The sequence below is a fragment of the Anopheles funestus genome, assembly GCF_943734845.2.
Source record: "Anopheles funestus chromosome X unlocalized genomic scaffold, idAnoFuneDA-416_04 X_unloc_49, whole genome shotgun sequence".
NCBI classification, from domain to species: Eukaryota; Metazoa; Arthropoda; class Insecta; order Diptera; family Culicidae; genus Anopheles; species Anopheles funestus.
In genome coordinates this window covers 70,001-87,500 of record NW_026045175.1, presented here as the reverse complement: position 1 = coordinate 87,500, position 17,500 = coordinate 70,001, and positions in this window count along the sequence as shown.

Below are 17,500 nucleotides of genomic sequence, written 5' to 3'. Positions count from 1 at the left end.
GTGTACCGCCCCATGGCCCCGTCCTTAGAGTTAATGACTAATAGGCTTAACTCTTGTTTGTCTGCACCACAGTTCCCGTTCGTTCCGTGCCGTAGCCGGATACGTATTGCACACTAGTAGACACCGTAATCTGACGTATCTAACACACCACTATTGTAACTCGTCGTCGAAGGACCTTTCAAGTGCCTGATGGCCAGGGGAGCTCTTACACGGCACGGATACACAGTGATGCTCGCCCATCAAAGTGTACAACGATCGAGTTTGCTTAAGTGTCTGGGTACCTACACACCAGACACAATGCAATGGCCACGGATCCACACAAGGCACATCACATGCAGAAAGCTTCACCAGATTATGACACATACCACACTCTTGTAACTCGTCGTCGAAGGGGCGTTCAAAGTGCCTTACGGCTAGGGGAGATCTAGCACGGCACGGAGACACAGTGATGGTTGCCCATCAAAGTGTACAACGATCGAGTTTGCTTTCCGCGCAAGCGTTCTAAGTGTCTGGGTACCTACACACCAGACACAATGCAATGGCCACGGATCCACACAAGGCACATCACATGCAGAAAGCTTCACCAGATTCTGACACATACCACACTCTTGTAACTCGTCGTCGAAGGGGCGTTCAAAGTGCCTTACGGCTAGGGGGGATCTAGCACGGCACGGAGACACAGTGATGGTCACCCATCAAAGTGTACAACGATCGAGTTTGCTTTCCGCGCAAGCGTTCTAAGTGTCTGGGTATCTAAGCACCAGACACAATGCAATGGCCACGGATCCACACAAGGCACATCACATGCAGAAAGCTTCACCAGATTCTGACACATACCACACACATGCAACTCGTCGTCGAAGGGGCGTTCAAGTGCCTTACGGCTAGGGGAGATCTAGCTCGGCACGGGGACACAGTGATGGTCACCCATCAAAGTGTACAACGAACGAGTTGGCTTTCAACAAATTCTGACACATAGCAAGCGAGCGACCGAGCTACACCGAAGGCAGCCCATGGTTGGTCACTCGCGGACGATCATCAGTAATGATCCTTCCGCAGGTTCACCTACGGAAACCTTGTTACGACTTTTACTTCCTCTAAATCATCAAGTTCGGTCAACTTCAGCCATGCCAGCTGCAGCTCACGAAGGAACCGCGGAAGGTAAGCCTCCAGAAACCTCACTAAATAATCCATCGGTAGTAGCGACGGGCGGTGTGTACAAAGGGCAGGGACGTAATCAGCACTAGCTAATGACTAGTGCTTACTAGAAATTCCAGGTTCATGGGGACCGTTGCAGTCCCCAATCCCGACTAGATGGGCATTTTAGTGATTTCCCGTTCCTCTCGGAATGGGGGCGCCTATTGGCGAGAACACGCTGCGACCCACATTGTAGCACGCGTGCAGCCCAGAACATCTAAGGGCATCACGGACCTGTTATCGCTCATTCTCAGCTTGCTAAACACAAGTTGTCCCGCTAAGCAGGGCAAACGTAGCCGACGACCGCCCGTGAAGGCGCCGCCCGGCTGTAACGTCAGGTGCGCCCGGAGGCGCACTGCTGACAGCGTTCTAGTTAGCATGTTTGAGTCACGTTCGTTATCGGAATTAACCAGACAAATCATTCCACGAACTAAGAACGGCCATGCACCACTACCCTTAAATTTGAGAAAGAGCTATCAATCTGTCTTACCTCGATAAGTTTGGACCTGGTAAATTTTCCCGTGTTGAGTCAAATTAAGCCGCAAGCTCCACTTCTTGTGGTGCCCTTCCGTCAATTCCTTTAAGTTTCAACTTTGCAACCATACTTCCCCCGGAACCCGATTTTGGTTTCCCGGAAGCGACTGAGAGCACCGAATAGGGGTAGCGTCTCCCAATTGCTAATTGGCATCGTTTACGGTTAGAACTAGGGCGGTATCTAATCGCCTTCGATCCTCTAACTTTCGTTCTTGATTAAAGAAAGCATCCATGGCAAACGCTTTCGCTTCAGTTGGTCCTACGACGGTCTACGAATTTCACCTCTCGCGCCGTAATACCAATGCCCCCAACTACTTCTGTTAATCATTACCTCTAGGTTTCTGACAAACCAACGAAATCGTATAAACCGAGGTCATATTCCATTATTCCATGCAAGATTATTCTCGGCCAACGCCAACCCCACGGGGGGGCCGGACGCTTTGTCTTAGCCTGCTTTGAGCACTCTAATTTGTTCAAGGTAAATGTGAGTATCTTGAGCACCATGAGGAGCCCGTGCCGGAGTTAACCGGTAGCACGGTACTCGTTCACAGAGTAACGCCCAAGTACACCATTGTGAGTCGCAGCCGTGAGCGCGCGCACGAACGGCCCCGGCGTGTAACCGGGCGCCCGTGGCGGTCACGTGTCTGGACGGGCAATCAACTTCGAACGTTTTAACCGCAACAACTTTAATATACGCTAGTGGAGCTGGAATTACCGCGGCTGCTGGCACCAGACTTGCCCTCCACTTGATCCTTGTTGAAGGATTTATACTCAACTCATTCCAATTATGGACCATCGTTAGAGAGGTCCATATTGTTATTTCTCGTCACTACCTCCCCGTACTGGGATTGGGTAATTTACGCGCCTGCTGCCTTCCTTGGATGTGGTAGCCATTTCTCAGGCTCCCTCTCCGGAATCGAACCCTGATTCCCCGTTACCCGTCGCAACCATGGTAGTCCTCTACACTACCATCAATAGTTGATAGGGCAGACATTTGAAAGATCTGTCGTCAGTCGACAAGCGACCATACGATCTGCGTCCTTATCCAGACTTCAACTCAAGCCGCCCGGAGGCGATTGGTTTAACTAATAAGTGCACCAGTTCAGCTACCCGCGAGGGCAACAGTCCCGGCATGTTGCATGTATTAGCTCTGGATTTTCCACAGTTATCCAAGTAACTAGTGGTAGGATGATCTTGTGAATTATAGCTGTTATACTGAGCCTTATGCGGTTTCACATTCATTTATGTTTGTACTTAGACATGCATGGCTTAACCTTTGAGACAAGCGTATATTACTGGTAGGATCAACCAGAATTCGTTCCACTACAGACACACACTCGCTTAGTGGGAAATAAATTTCCACACAACTCTCTCTCTCTAGAACCATATGGAATGGCTCTTTGGTGTTGGGTAAGGCACCAATTTGTTGGGGTGTAACGGTCACCACCAACTTTAAGTTTGTTAGGGCACAACGGAAACCACTAACTAAACTTTAGGAAACTAAATTTCCTCACACATTATCTCTCACCATATTAGCACTAGGTGCTATCCACGATTGTACAACGTTTCAACTCTTGAATCGACCGTAGGGCCGCGGAATTGCTTCCGGGCCCCTATTCTCGCTATTAATTGTTCATCTCTTTCAATACATCGAGTTCGTTCCATTGGGTAGTTCGCATGGCGAACGTTTTGATGCAGCCCCCTGGGGGACCACGGCACTTTACACCGGGTATGGTGTATGCGCAACCTACAGATAACAATAAACCCCTTATGCGTGTGTAAACCGATGTTGGGCTGCTCAACATCTTTCATGGTTACATCACTTGCACCAGAACCCACGGTGCCGATTTGGTAATATGTTGTACATTTACTCTCAAGATGTACGCTTCGGCCCCTTATTCAGGGGCTCAAGCTATTACCAGCAAGAACAATCCTCATCCAGACTTGAACTCGAAACACCCGGAGGCGAACGGTTTAACTAATAAGTGCACCAGTCTTGAATCCATGCGTCGGTGGAAACAATGCCGGCGTGTTGCATGTATTAGCTCTGAACTTAGCGAGTGATTGCCTTGCAGCTGTCATACTGAGCGTAGAGCGTGATTATCGCTCACTTGAACCATGTTGAATGGCTCTTTGGTGTAGGGTAAGGCACCAATTTGTTGGGGCACAACGAAACCACCAACTTAAGACTTGCTTATAGGCATTTCAACGTTTTCAACTCTTAAATCGACCGTGTTTCATTATCATCTCTTCTTCTTATTAAATGCATCGAGTTCGTTCCATTGGGTAGTTCGCGTGGCGAACGGTTTGATGCAGCCCCCCGGGGGGGACCACGGCACTTTACACCGGGCATGGTGTATGCGCAACCTACAGATCACCAATATATTTGTGATCGATAATGCACACTTCTTACACGACTGACCAGTCGACAGCGCTGCCTTCCTATTATGCGTGTGTAAACCGATGTTGGGCTGCTCAACATCTTTCACGGTTACATCACTTGCACCCGAACCCATGGTGCCGATTTGGTAATATGTTGTACATGGTCTCAAGATGTACGCTTCGACCCCTTATTCAGGGGCTCAAGCTATTACCAGCAAGAACAATCCTCATCCAGACTTGAACTCGAAACACCCGGAGGCGAACGGTTTAACTAATAAGTGCACCAGTCTTGAATCCATGCGTCGGTGGAAACAATGCCGGCATGTTGCATGTATTAGCTCTGAACATAGCGAGTGATTGCCTTGTAGCTGTCGAACTGAGCGTAGAATGTGATTATCGCTCACTTGAAAGGGTCAAGCCCTTTCGAGTCGTCCGGTTTTTACGCCAGACGACTCGGTTCACCATCTTTCGGGATACAAGTTGACTAAGTGGTACCACTACACTTATCAACTTTCGATTTGGTAATCCTCATCCAGCTTCCTTTCTGGAGGTCCCGAGGATTACCAATTGGGCTGTCATACTGAGCTCATATATTGCAGATCGATAATGCACACTTCTTACACGACTGACCAGTCGACAGCGCGGCCTTCCTATTATGCGTGTGTAAACCGATGTTGGGCTGCTCAACATCTTTCACGGTTACATCACTTGCACCAGAACCCACGGTGCCGATTTGGTAATATGTTGTACATTTACTCTCAAGATGTACGCTTCGGCCCCTTATTCAGGGGCTCAAGCTATTACCAGCAAGAACAATCCTCATCCAGACTTGAACTCGAAACACCCGGAGGCGAACGGTTTAACTAATAAGTGCACCAGTCTTGAATCCATGCGTCGGTGGAAACAATGCCGGCGTGTTGCATGTATTAGCTCTGAACTTAGCGAGTGATTGCCTTGCAGCTGTCGAACTGAGCGTAGAGCGTGATTATCGCTCACTTGAACCATGTTGAATGGCTCTTTGGTGTAGGGTAAGGCACCAATTTGTTGGGGCGTAACGGTCACCACCAACTTAAGACTTGCTTATAGGCATTTCAACGTTTTCAACTCTTAAATCGACCGTGTTTCATTATCATCTCTTCTTCTTATTAAATGCATCGAGTTCGTTCCATTGGGTAGTTCGCGTGGCGAACGGTTTGATGCAGCCCCCCGGGGGGGACCACGGCACTTTACACCGGGCATGGTGTATGCGCAACCTACAGATCACCAATATATTTGTGATCGATAATGCACACTTCTTACACGACTGACCAGTCGACAGCGCTGCCTTCCTATTATGCGTGTGTAAACCGATGTTGGGCTGCTCAACATCTTTCACGGTTACATCACTTGCACCCGAACCCATGGTGCCGATTTGGTAATATGTTGTACATGGTCTCAAGATGTACGCTTCGACCCCTTATTCAGGGGCTCAAGCTATTACCAGCAAGATCAATCCTCATCCAGACTTGAACTCGAAACACCCGGAGGCGAACGGTTTAACTAATAAGTGCACCAGTCTTGAATCCATGCGTCGGTGGAAACAATGCCGGCATGTTGCATGTATTAGCTCTGAACATAGCGAGTGATTGCCTTGTAGCTGTCGAACTGAGCGTAGAATGTGATTATCGCTCACTTGAAAGGGTCAAGCCCTTTCGAGTCGTCCGGTTTTTACGCCAGACGACTCGGTCCACCATCTTTCGGGATACAAGTTGACTAAGTGGTACCACTACACTTATCAACTTTCGATTTGGTAATCCTCATCCAGCTTCCTTTCTGGAGGTCCCGAGGATTACCAATTGGGCTGTCATACTGAGCTCATATATTGGAGATCGATAATGCACACTTCTTACACGACTGACCAGTCGACAGCGCTGCCTTCCTATTATGCGTGTGTAAACCGATGTTGGGCTGCTCAACATCTTTCACGGTTACATCACTTGCACCAGAACCCACGGTGCCGATTTGGTAATATGTTGTACATTTACTCAAGATGTACGCTTCGGCCCCTTATTCAGGGGCTCAAGCTATTACCAGCAAGAACAATCCTCATCCAGACTTGAACTCGAAACACCCGGAGGCGAACGGTTTAACTAATAAGTGCACCAGTCTTGAATCCATGCGTCGGTGGAAACAATGCCGGCGTGTTGCATGTATTAGCTCTGAACTTAGCGAGTGATTGCCTTGCAGCTGTCATACTGAGCGTAGAGCGTGATTATCGCTCACTTGAACCATGTTGAATGGCTCTTTGGTGTAGGGTAAGGCACCAATTTGTTGGGGCGTAACGGTCACCACCAACTTAAGACTTGCTTATAGGCATTTCAACGTTTTCAACTCTTAAATCGACCGTGTTTCATTATCATCTCTTCTTCTTATTAAATGCATCGAGTTCGTTCCATTGGGTAGTTCGCGTGGCGAACGGTTTGATGCAGCCCCCCGGGGGGGACCACGGCACTTTACACCGGGCATGGTGTATGCGCAACCTACAGATCACCAATATATTTGTGATCGATAATGCACACTTCTTACACGACTGACCAGTCGACAGCGCTGCCTTCCTATTATGCGTGTGTAAACCGATGTTGGGCTGCTCAACATCTTTCACGGTTACATCACTTGCACCCGAACCCATGGTGCCGATTTGGTAATATGTTGTACATGGTCTCAAGATGTACGCTTCGACCCCTTATTCAGGGGCTCAAGCTATTACCAGCAAGATCAATCCTCATCCAGACTTGAACTCGAAACACCCGGAGGCGAACGGTTTAACTAATAAGTGCACCAGTCTTGAATCCATGCGTCGGTGGAAACAATGCCGGCATGTTGCATGTATTAGCTCTGAACATAGCGAGTGATTGCCTTGTAGCTGTCGAACTGAGCGTAGAATGTGATTATCGCTCACTTGAAAGGGTCAAGCCCTTTCGAGTCGTCCGGTTTTTACGCCAGACGACTCGGTCCACCATCTTTCGGGATACAAGTTGACTAAGTGGTACCACTACACTTATCAACTTTCGATTTGGTAATCCTCATCCAGCTTCCTTTCTGGAGGTCCCGAGGATTACCAATTGGGCTGTCATACTGAGCTCATATATTGGAGATCGATAATGCACACTTCTTACACGACTGCCCAGTCGACAGCGCTGCCTTCCTATTATGCGTGTGTAAACCGATGTTGGGCTGCTCAACATCTTTCACGGTTACATCACTTGCACCAGAACCCACGGTGCCGATTTGGTAATATGTTGTACATTTACTCAAGATGTACGCTTCGGCCCCTTATTCAGGGGCTCAAGCTATTACCAGCAAGAACAATCCTCATCCAGACTTGAACTCGAAACACCCGGAGGCGAACGGTTTAACTAATAAGTGCACCAGTCTTGAATCCATGCGTCGGTGGAAACAATGCCGGCGTGTTGCATGTATTAGCTCTGAACTTAGCGAGTGATTGCCTTGCAGCTGTCATACTGAGCGTAGAGCGTGATTATCGCTCACTTGAACCATGTTGAATGGCTCTTTGGTGTAGGGTAAGGCACCAATTTGTTGGGGCGTAACGGTCACCACCAACTTAAGACTTGCTTATAGGCATTTCAACGTTTTCAACTCTTAAATCGACCGTGTTTCATTATCATCTCTTCTTCTTATTAAATGCATCGAGTTCGTTCCATTGGGTAGTTCGCGTGGCGAACGGTTTGATGCAGCCCCCCGGGGGGGACCACGGCACTTTACACCGGGCATGGTGTATGCGCAACCTACAGATCACCAATATATTTGTGATCGATAATGCACACTTCTTACACGACTGACCAGTCGACAGCGCTGCCTTCCTATTATGCGTGTGTAAACCGATGTTGGGCTGCTCAACATCTTTCACGGTTACATCACTTGCACCCGAACCCATGGTGCCGATTTGGTAATATGTTGTACATGGTCTCAAAATGTACGCTTCGACCCCTTATTCAGGGGCTCAAGCTATTACCAGCAAGATCAATCCTCATCCAGACTTGAACTCGAAACACCCGGAGGCGAACGGTTTAACTAATAAGTGCACCAGTCTTGAATCCATGCGTCGGTGGAAACAATGCCGGCATGTTGCATGTATTAGCTCTGAACATAGCGAGTGATTGCCTTGTAGCTGTCGAACTGAGCGTAGAATGTGATTATCGCTCACTTGAAAGGGTCAAGCCCTTTCGAGTCGTCCGGTTTTTACGCCAGACGACTCGGTTCACCATCTTTCGGGAAGGGACCGTCTCGGTCGCAAGCTGCTCCGGTCCCCAAACAACCTGCGACAAATGATAGGAAATGCCGACATCAATACGTGTTCAGTTTGGTTTATCGCTCATAGGTCTTTTTGACCATCGATCCCTGATTATAACTCTCAATTAAACAGTCAGGAGAGTAAGGCATGCCCATCGATATCTCATCGACAGGCGATACCGCAAGAACGGCCAACGACACATCAGGTGATCGATTATTGCTACGACTTTTGCTTAATCGTTTCCACTCCTTAGAGAAAGAAACCCCCGGGGACCGTCTCGGTCGCAAGCTGCTCCGGTCCCTAAACAACCTGCGACAAATGATAGGAAATGCCGACATCAATATGTGTTCAGTTTGGTTTATCGCTCATTGGTCTGTTTGACCATCGATCCCTGATTAAACTCTCAGTAATCCAGTCGGGAGAGTAAGGCATGCCCATCGATATCTCATCGACAGGCGATACCGCTTGAACGGCCAACGACACATCAGAGGATCGTATCTTGCTACAACTTTTGCTTAATCGTTTCTTCTCCTTGGAGAAAGAAACCCCCGGGGACCGTCTCGGTCGCAAGCTGCTCCGGTCCCTAAACAACCTGCGACAAATGATAGGAAATGCCGACATCAATACGTGTTCAGTTTGGTTTATCGCTCATAGGTCTGTTTGACCATCGATCCCTGATTAATACTCTCAATTAGAAGGTCGGTAGAGTAAGGCATGCCCATCGATATCTCATCGACAGGCGATACCGCATGAACGGCCAACGACACATCAGAGGATCGTATCTTGCTACAACTCTTGCTTAATAGTTTCCACTCCTTGGAGAAAGAAACCCCCGGGGACCGTCTCGGCCGCAAGTTGCTCCGGTCCCTAAACAACCTGCGGCATCAAATGATAGGAAAAGCCGACATCAATACGTGTTCAGTTTGGTTTATCGCTCATAGGTCTGTTTGACCATCGATCCTAGAATTCAACTTTCGAGTAAGGCATGCCCGTCGATATCTCATCGATAGGCGATACCGGTAGAACGGCCAACGACACACATCTAGGATCGCATTTACTCTTCCTTGGATGGATAACCAATACCCTAGGACCGTTTCATCGCGAGCTGCTCCGGTCCTCAAACAACTCGCGAACCACCGATAGGATGATATTAGGAATGGCCGACTTTCATCCTTTAACTCTCAGTTCTGCTTACCAAAACATAGGTACTTGGACCTTAAAGACCACTATATGTTCCCCGATCGGGGGCAATCGGAACGTCTATCCATCATCAACATCGTTTCACTCATTCCGAACCACCAAATTGGACAGACAGTACCATATTCACCAACCGATTGCTTCAACTTCGCAAACTGTATGGTAAGTTCTACTAATTTCACATCTTACCATCGACTAATAGTGCATAAATCCACTTGGAAATCACTTTTCCTTGGTCCTCGGACCTTCTACGACAACGTCCAACAAATATCCGAAGTCGTTTCCCAACTTAGACCAAGCATTTCGTATCTTTACTTCTAATCGATTTTTTCTCTCATAATTGACGATCAAAATCTAAAAACCACATTTTGAGCCAGAAGCAGTCGTCCGATCGTCCTGGGGGTAGTCTCAATCGATTTAGAAGGGCCCAATTCATAAAGATACGTACTCAGTCAAATTCATGCTTCTGGCTCACCTACCCCCTATATAGAAAACGAAAGCGTACAGGCGTGGAAAACGTGCCATTTTTCTCCATCACGGACTTTTTTTTTCTCGTTGCACCGACTCTAGTAAAAAAGTGAAATTTTTTACTAGTTACCAACTTTTGCAAATTATCATCGGATATCACTTTTCATGGTCTATAGTAAGTTCTTATCACGTTTTAGTAGTTTTTGAAAAAAAAATTTTTTTGAACTTTTCAAAATTTTTCAAAACAAAGTTTTTGTAGGCGGTTTTGTGTATGGAGGGTTACTAGTCTCGGGGTCACTGTTTGACCAAAAAACCACTATATATCATTCGAAAGGTAATTTCAAGGGCTACAAAAAATTGTTCTACGGCACCCCCCTCCGACGTCTAGTATTCGAGTTATTGGCCAAAAACCATCACTTGAGCGATTTTTCGTTCAGGGTACCCGACTCTAGTAAAAAAGTGAAATTTTTCTCGATTGACCAAGTGTTGCAAATGACCATCGGATTTCACTTTTTATGGTCTATAGTGAGTTCTGATCACGATTTGGTACTTTTTGAAAAAATTTTTTTGACGCACTTTTCAAAATTTTGCAAAACCAAAACTTTTTAGGCGGTTTTGTGTATGGAGGGTTACTAGTCTCGGGGTCACTGTTTGACCAAAAAACCACTATATATCATTCGAAAGGTAATTTCAAGGGCTACAAAAAATTGTTCTACGGCACCCCCCTCCGACGTCTAGTATTCGAGTTATTGGCCAAAAACCGCAACTATAGCGGTTTTTCGTACAGGGTACCCGACTCTAGTAAAATGATGCGATTTTTACTAGTCTAGGAACTTTTTGGTCAAAAAATCAAGTATATGTCATTCGATAGATAATTTCAAGGGCTACCAAAAATTGTTCCACGACACCCCCCTGCGACGTCTAGTATTCGAGTTATTAGCCAAAAACCGCAACTAAAGCGGTTTTTCGTCCAGGGTACCCGACTCTAGTAAAATGATGCGATTTTTACTAGTCTAGGGAACTTTTTGGCCAAAAATCAAGTATATGTCATTCGATAGATAATTTCAAGGGCTACCAAAAATTGTTCCACGACACCCCCCTGCGACGTCTAGTATTCGAGTTATTAGCCAAAAACCGCAACTATAGCGGTTTTTCGTCCAGGGTACCCGACTCTAGTAAAATGATGCGATTTTTACTAGTCTAGGGAACTTTTTGGCCAAAAATCAAGTATATGTCATTCGATAGATAATTTCAAGGGCTACCAAAAATTGTTCCATGACACCCCCCTGCGACGTCTAGTATTCGAGTTATTAGCCAAAAACCGCAATTATAGCGGTTTTTCGTCCAGGGTACCCGACTCTAGTAAAATGATGCGATTTTTACTAGTCTAGGGAACTTTTTGGCCAAAAATCAAGTATATGTCATTCGATAGATAATTTCAAGGGCTACCAAAAATTGTTCCATGACACCCCCCTGCGACGTCTAGTATTCGAGTTATGGGCCAAAAACCATTCATACTTGAGCATTTTGCTCATTTTGCCTGTACGGGTACCGGGGACTAGTAAAATCAGGCCAATTTTACTAGAGTAGGGGTCCTTTTTGGTCAAAAAAACAACTTTTGCTCGTTCGATAGGGAATCGATAGGGCAACAAAAAATCGTTCTACGACCCCCCCTTCCGATGTCTAGTATTCGAGTTATGGGCCAAAAACAGTTTATAGCTAATTTTTCACTCGATTTTTCACCAAGTATCGCACATTACTCCGGTTCTATACATTGGATCGTCAATCTTTAAGATTTTATGGGTAGTTCCAACTGTTTGCTACATTTCATCCATACATCACCAACCGATTCAATGTCTGTGCTAGAAGTTATTAGAGGAATAAAAAAATTTACCCTTGGCTTTGGACCGTACAATTTTACCCATTTTTGGCCCATATTTGCCCCATAGCTCCGCCGGTAACCAAGATATGGCCACACTTTCTTCTGGCCATGGGTAGATGGCACTTGTGGCTAGATTTCTTCCATGCACCACTAATCGCTACCATGTCTGTGGCCGGAGCTATTCGACGAACAACCATCGCATTTACCTAGGTACTTTTTCAGATTTTTGGTCCAACTTGCACCATTTTTGGCCCATATTTGCCCCATAGCTCCGCCGGTATCCAAGATATGGCCACACTTTCTTCTGGCCATGGGTAGATGGCACTTGTGGCTAGATTTCTTCCATGCACCACTAATCGCTACCATGTCTGTGGCCGGAGCTATTCACGAAAGCGCCTCGCGCACTTGGTCGGATTTTTGGTCCACCTGGCACCATTGTTGGCCCGTATTTGCCCCATAGCTCCGCCGGTATCCAAGATATGGCCACACTTTGTTCTGGCCATGGGTAGATGGCACTTGTGGCTAGATTTCTTCCATGCACCACTAATCGCTACCATGTCTGTGGCCGGAGCTATTCACGAAAGCGCCTCGCGCACTTGGTCGGATTTTTGGTCCAACTTGCACCATTTTTGGCCCATATTTGCCCCATAGCTCCGCCGGTATCCAAGATATGGCCACACTTTCTTCTGGCCATGGGTAGATGGCACTTGTGGCTAGATTTCTTCCATGCACCACTAATCGCTACCATGTCTGTGGCCGGAGCTATTCGACGAACAACCATCGCATTTACCTAGGTACTTTTTCAGATTTTTGGTCCAACTTGCACCATTTTTGGCCCATATTTGCCCCATAGCTCCGCCGGTATCCAAGATATGGCCACACTTTCTTCTGGCCATGGGTAGATGGCACTTGTGGCTAGATTTCTTCCATGCACCACTAATCGCTAACATGTCTCTGGCCGGAGCTATTCGACGAACAACCATCGCATTCACCTTCTCGTTGCACTTCTTCGGGAATTTGGTGCAACCAAGTTTTCACTATAACTTGGTCATTTTCCGTCCATCGGACATGCGGTTTTGGGTGTCGATACTTGACACCGCGCGCTACAATATGTTCCTCCACGACCATGTGGTCCGATGCTTCCAACAGGAGCTATTCGAGGAGTACCGATTTTTCACCATTAAAAATGCTCGTTTTTGCACCAACTTTTGCCTATAACTCAGGCTGTATCGATCGGATCTTCAATCTTGAAAAAGTTTTGGATAGGTGGCATCAAATGCTACATTTCGTTCTTCCACGTCAACTTTGTCCGATGTCTAGCAAAAAAGTTATTCGCGAACCAAGTCCAGAACCCATGCAATGGCTGCCCACATTGCATACATCACGGCGGTTAACTCTCGTTACTCTATACCGAGGACTTGGTACTTTTTCAGGCATTCGTTGCTACTTCTCGGTTCATGATATTCGTTTACGGTCTTCACTAGGGCATTTGGTGCTCCTTATCGGTTCATGATATTCGTTTACGGTCTTCACTAGGGCATTTGGTGCTCCTTATCGGTTCATGATATTCGTTTACGGTCTTCACTAGGGCATTTGGTACTGGGCTTCCCACTTTCTACTGATCGATCCATACTCACTTGCGTGCACCTAGCCTAGGAAGGTTTCCTTGGGCTTCCCATCTTTCTACTGATCGATCCATACTCACTTGCGTGCACCTAGCCTAGGAAGGTTTCCTTGGGCTTCCCATCTTTCTACTGATCGATCCATACTCACTTGCGTGCACCTAGCCTAGGAAGGTTTCCTATGGCTTCCCATCTTTCTACTGATCGATCCATACTCACTTGCGTGCACCTAGCCTAGGAAGGTTTCCTATGGCTTCCCATCTTTCTACTGATCGATCCATACTCACTTGCGTGCACCTAGCCTAGGAAGGTTTCCTATGGCTTCCCATCTTTCTACTGATCGATCCATACTCACTTGCGTGCACCTAGCCTAGGAAGGTTTCCTATGGCTTCCCATCTTTCTACTGATCGATCCATACTCACTTGCGTGCACCTAGCCTAGGAAGGTTTCCTTGGGCTTCCCATCTTTCTACTGATCGATCCATACTCACTTGCGTGCACCTAGCCTAGGAAGGTTTCCTATGGCTTCCCATCTTTCTACTGATCGATCCATACTCACTTGCGTGCACCTAGCCTAGGAAGGTTTCCTATGGCTTCCCATCTTTCTACTGATCGATCCATACTCACTTGCGTGCACCTAGCCTAGGAAGGTTTCCTATGGCTTCCCATCTTTCTACTGATCGATCCATACTCACTTGCGTGCACCTAGCCTAGGAAGGTTTCCTTGGGCTTCCCATCTTTCTACTGATCGATCCATACTCACTTGCGTGCACCTAGCCTAGGAAGGTTTCCTATGGCTTCCCATCTTTCTACTGATCGATCCATACTCACTTGCGTGCACCTAGCCTAGGAAGGTTTCCTATGGCTTCCCATCTTTCTACTGATCGATCCATACTCACTTGCGTGCACCTAGCCTAGGAAGGTTTCCTATGGCTTCCCATCTTTCTACTGATCGATCCATACTCACTTGCGTGCACCTAGCCTAGGAAGGTTTCCTATGGCTTCCCATCTTTCTACTGATCGATCCATACTCACTTGCGTGCACCTAGCCTAGGAAGGTTTCCTATGGCTTCCCATCTTTCTACTGATCGATCCATACTCACTTGCGTGCACCTAGCCTAGGAAGGTTTCCTATGGCTTCCCATCTTTCTACTGATCGATCCATACTCGCGTGCACCTAGCCTAGGAAGGTTTCCTATGGCTTCCCATCTTTCTACTGATCGATCCATACTCACTTGCGTGCACCTAGCCTAGGAAGGTTTCCTATGGCTTCCCATCTTTCTACTGATCGATCCATACTCACTTGCGTGCACCTAGCCTAGGAAGGTTTCCTTGGGCTTCCCATCTTTCTACTGATCGATCCATACTCACTTGCGTGCACCTAGCCTAGGAAGGTTTCCTATGGCTTCCCATCTTTCTACTGATCGATCCATACTCACTTGCGTGCACCTAGCCTAGGAAGGTTTCCTATGGCTTCCCATCTTTCTACTGATCGATCCATACTCACTTGCGTGCACCTAGCCTAGGAAGGTTTCCTTGGGCTTCCCATCTTTCTACTGATCGATCCATACTCACTTGCGTGCACCTAGCCTAGGAAGGTTTCCCTTTGGTACCGACTTCCATCTACGCACTCGATATAACCTAGGTACTTGGTACCGATGATGGTTAACACTCAAGCATTTCTTGCATCCTGCGTGCAAGGTACCAATTTTCACTTCTTAGGTACGTTTATGGGCCCGCATTTATCCAATATCGCTCCGATGGCCTTTCGCATTATTTCATCCGATAGCCCTTGCCAAAAGCTACCAAAAGTTCCTTCACGGCCATGTGCTCCGACGCTTAGTTTAGGAAATATTCGAAAAAATTCATCTTAGGAAAAATTTTCTTATTGGAAAATCACCTTAAATCGATGGCCATTTTTTGGGCAAAAACTTTAACGTCTTCCCGACTTTGCGGGAATTGCGAATTTTAGGCACCCAGAGAAAATCTTTTACTTTAAGGGGGCGGCCGCGAAGTTGCCCAAAGTCTCGGACACAAAAATTCTCAAGTTCCCCACTCTAGTAAAGCGCCCTATGAGTATCTCCTGGCCCGCGAGCTCTGCGAGCGGGCCAGCTTCGGCGATTTTTGCCTTTTCGCCTAGGCGGTTCTTCTACGAAATTGGTCCACAGCTTTTGCTCAGAAAGCTAGCATTTGTTGCAACAGTTAGGTGCTTGGTACCACATTTTGGTATCCATTTGGGCATTTGTGGCAACTACTCGGTACTTTGGCCCACATTTCGCTCTACTCGGGCTTCTATGGTGGTACTTGTCGGTACTTCTGGCCAACTTAGGCCAATTGGGTGCAACTTGTGGGTACTCTGTGGGTACTTTAGGGCATATTGTGTCTTTCGGGTGAACCTTCGCGATACTTCATGGGTACTGATGGCCAACTTAGGAACATTCAGTGCAACCTTTGGGCCTAAGGAAATTTGTCCAACTCTTTGGACTTAGAAAATTTTCTGGACTTAGAAAATTTTCTGGACTTGTAAAAATTTTCAAATGTTCAATTTGGCCCACATTTCGCTCTACTCGGGCCTCTATGGTGCTACTTGGCGGTACTTTTGGCCAACTTAGGCCAATTGGGTGCTCTTTGTGGGTACTCTATCGGTACTTTTGGCCAACTTAGGCCAATGGGGTGCTATATGTGGGTGCTCTATCGGTACTTTTGGCCATGTTAGGCCCATTCGGTGCTATATGTGGGTGCTCTATCGGTACTTTTGGCCATGTTAGGCCCACTCGGTGCTATTTGTGGGTACTCTATCGGTACTTTTGGCCAACTTAGGCCAATTGGGTGCTGCTTATGGGTACTCTATCGGTACTTTTGGCCAACTTAGGCCAACTCAGTGCTTCTTGTGGGTGCTCTATCGGTACTTTTGGCCAACTTAGGCCCATTCGGTGCTCTTTGTGGGTACTCTATCGGTACTTTTGGCCATCTTAGGCCAACTCAGTGCTACTTGTGGGTACTCTATCGGTACTTTTGGCCAACTTAGGCCAACTCAGTGCTTCTTGTGGGTACTCTATCGGTACTTTTGGCCATGTTAGGCCCATTGGGTGCTATTTGTGGGTACTCTATCGGTACTTTTGGCCAACTTAGGCCAATTGGGTGCTTCTTGTGGGTACTCTATCGGTACTTTTGGCCAACTTAGGCCAATTGGGTGCTACTTGTGGGTGCTCTATCGGTACTTTTGGCCAACTTAGGCCAACTGGGTGCTATTTGTGGGTACTCTATCGGTACTTTTGGCCAACTTAGGCCAACTCAGTGCTTCTTGTGGGTACTCTATCGGTACTTTTGGCCAACTTAGGCCCATTCGGTGCTATTTGTGGGTACTCTATCGGTACTTTTGGCCAACTTAGGCCAACTCAGTGCTACTTGTGGGTACTCTATCGGTACTTTTGGCCAACTTAGGCCAATTGGGTGCTCTTTGTGGGTGCTCTATCGGTACTTTGGGACATATTATGTCCTTCGGGTGAACCTTCTCGATACCTCATGGGTACTTGTGGCCAACTTAGGAAAATTCAGTGCAACCTATGGGCCTTTGGAAATTGTTCCAACACTTTGGACTTAGAAAATTTTCTGGACTTAGAAAATTTTTTGGACTTAGAAAAATTTTCAACTTCTGTATCTTCTTCATCATGTTCCATTTTGTGGGACTTAGAAAATTTTCTGGACTTAGAAAATTTTTTGGACTTAGGAAATTTTTCAACACTTGTAAAATTTTTGTTCCTTCTTTGAAGAAGAATACTTTCCACTATTAGCTTCTTTCTCTTTTTCTTCTTAGTTGTCTTCTTATTTTCGGTCCGAGAGCGCCGACACTTGTAAAATTATCTAAGTCCGAAGACTTTTGGAATGAACCAAAAGTCAACGAACACAATACATCAACCCTATCAA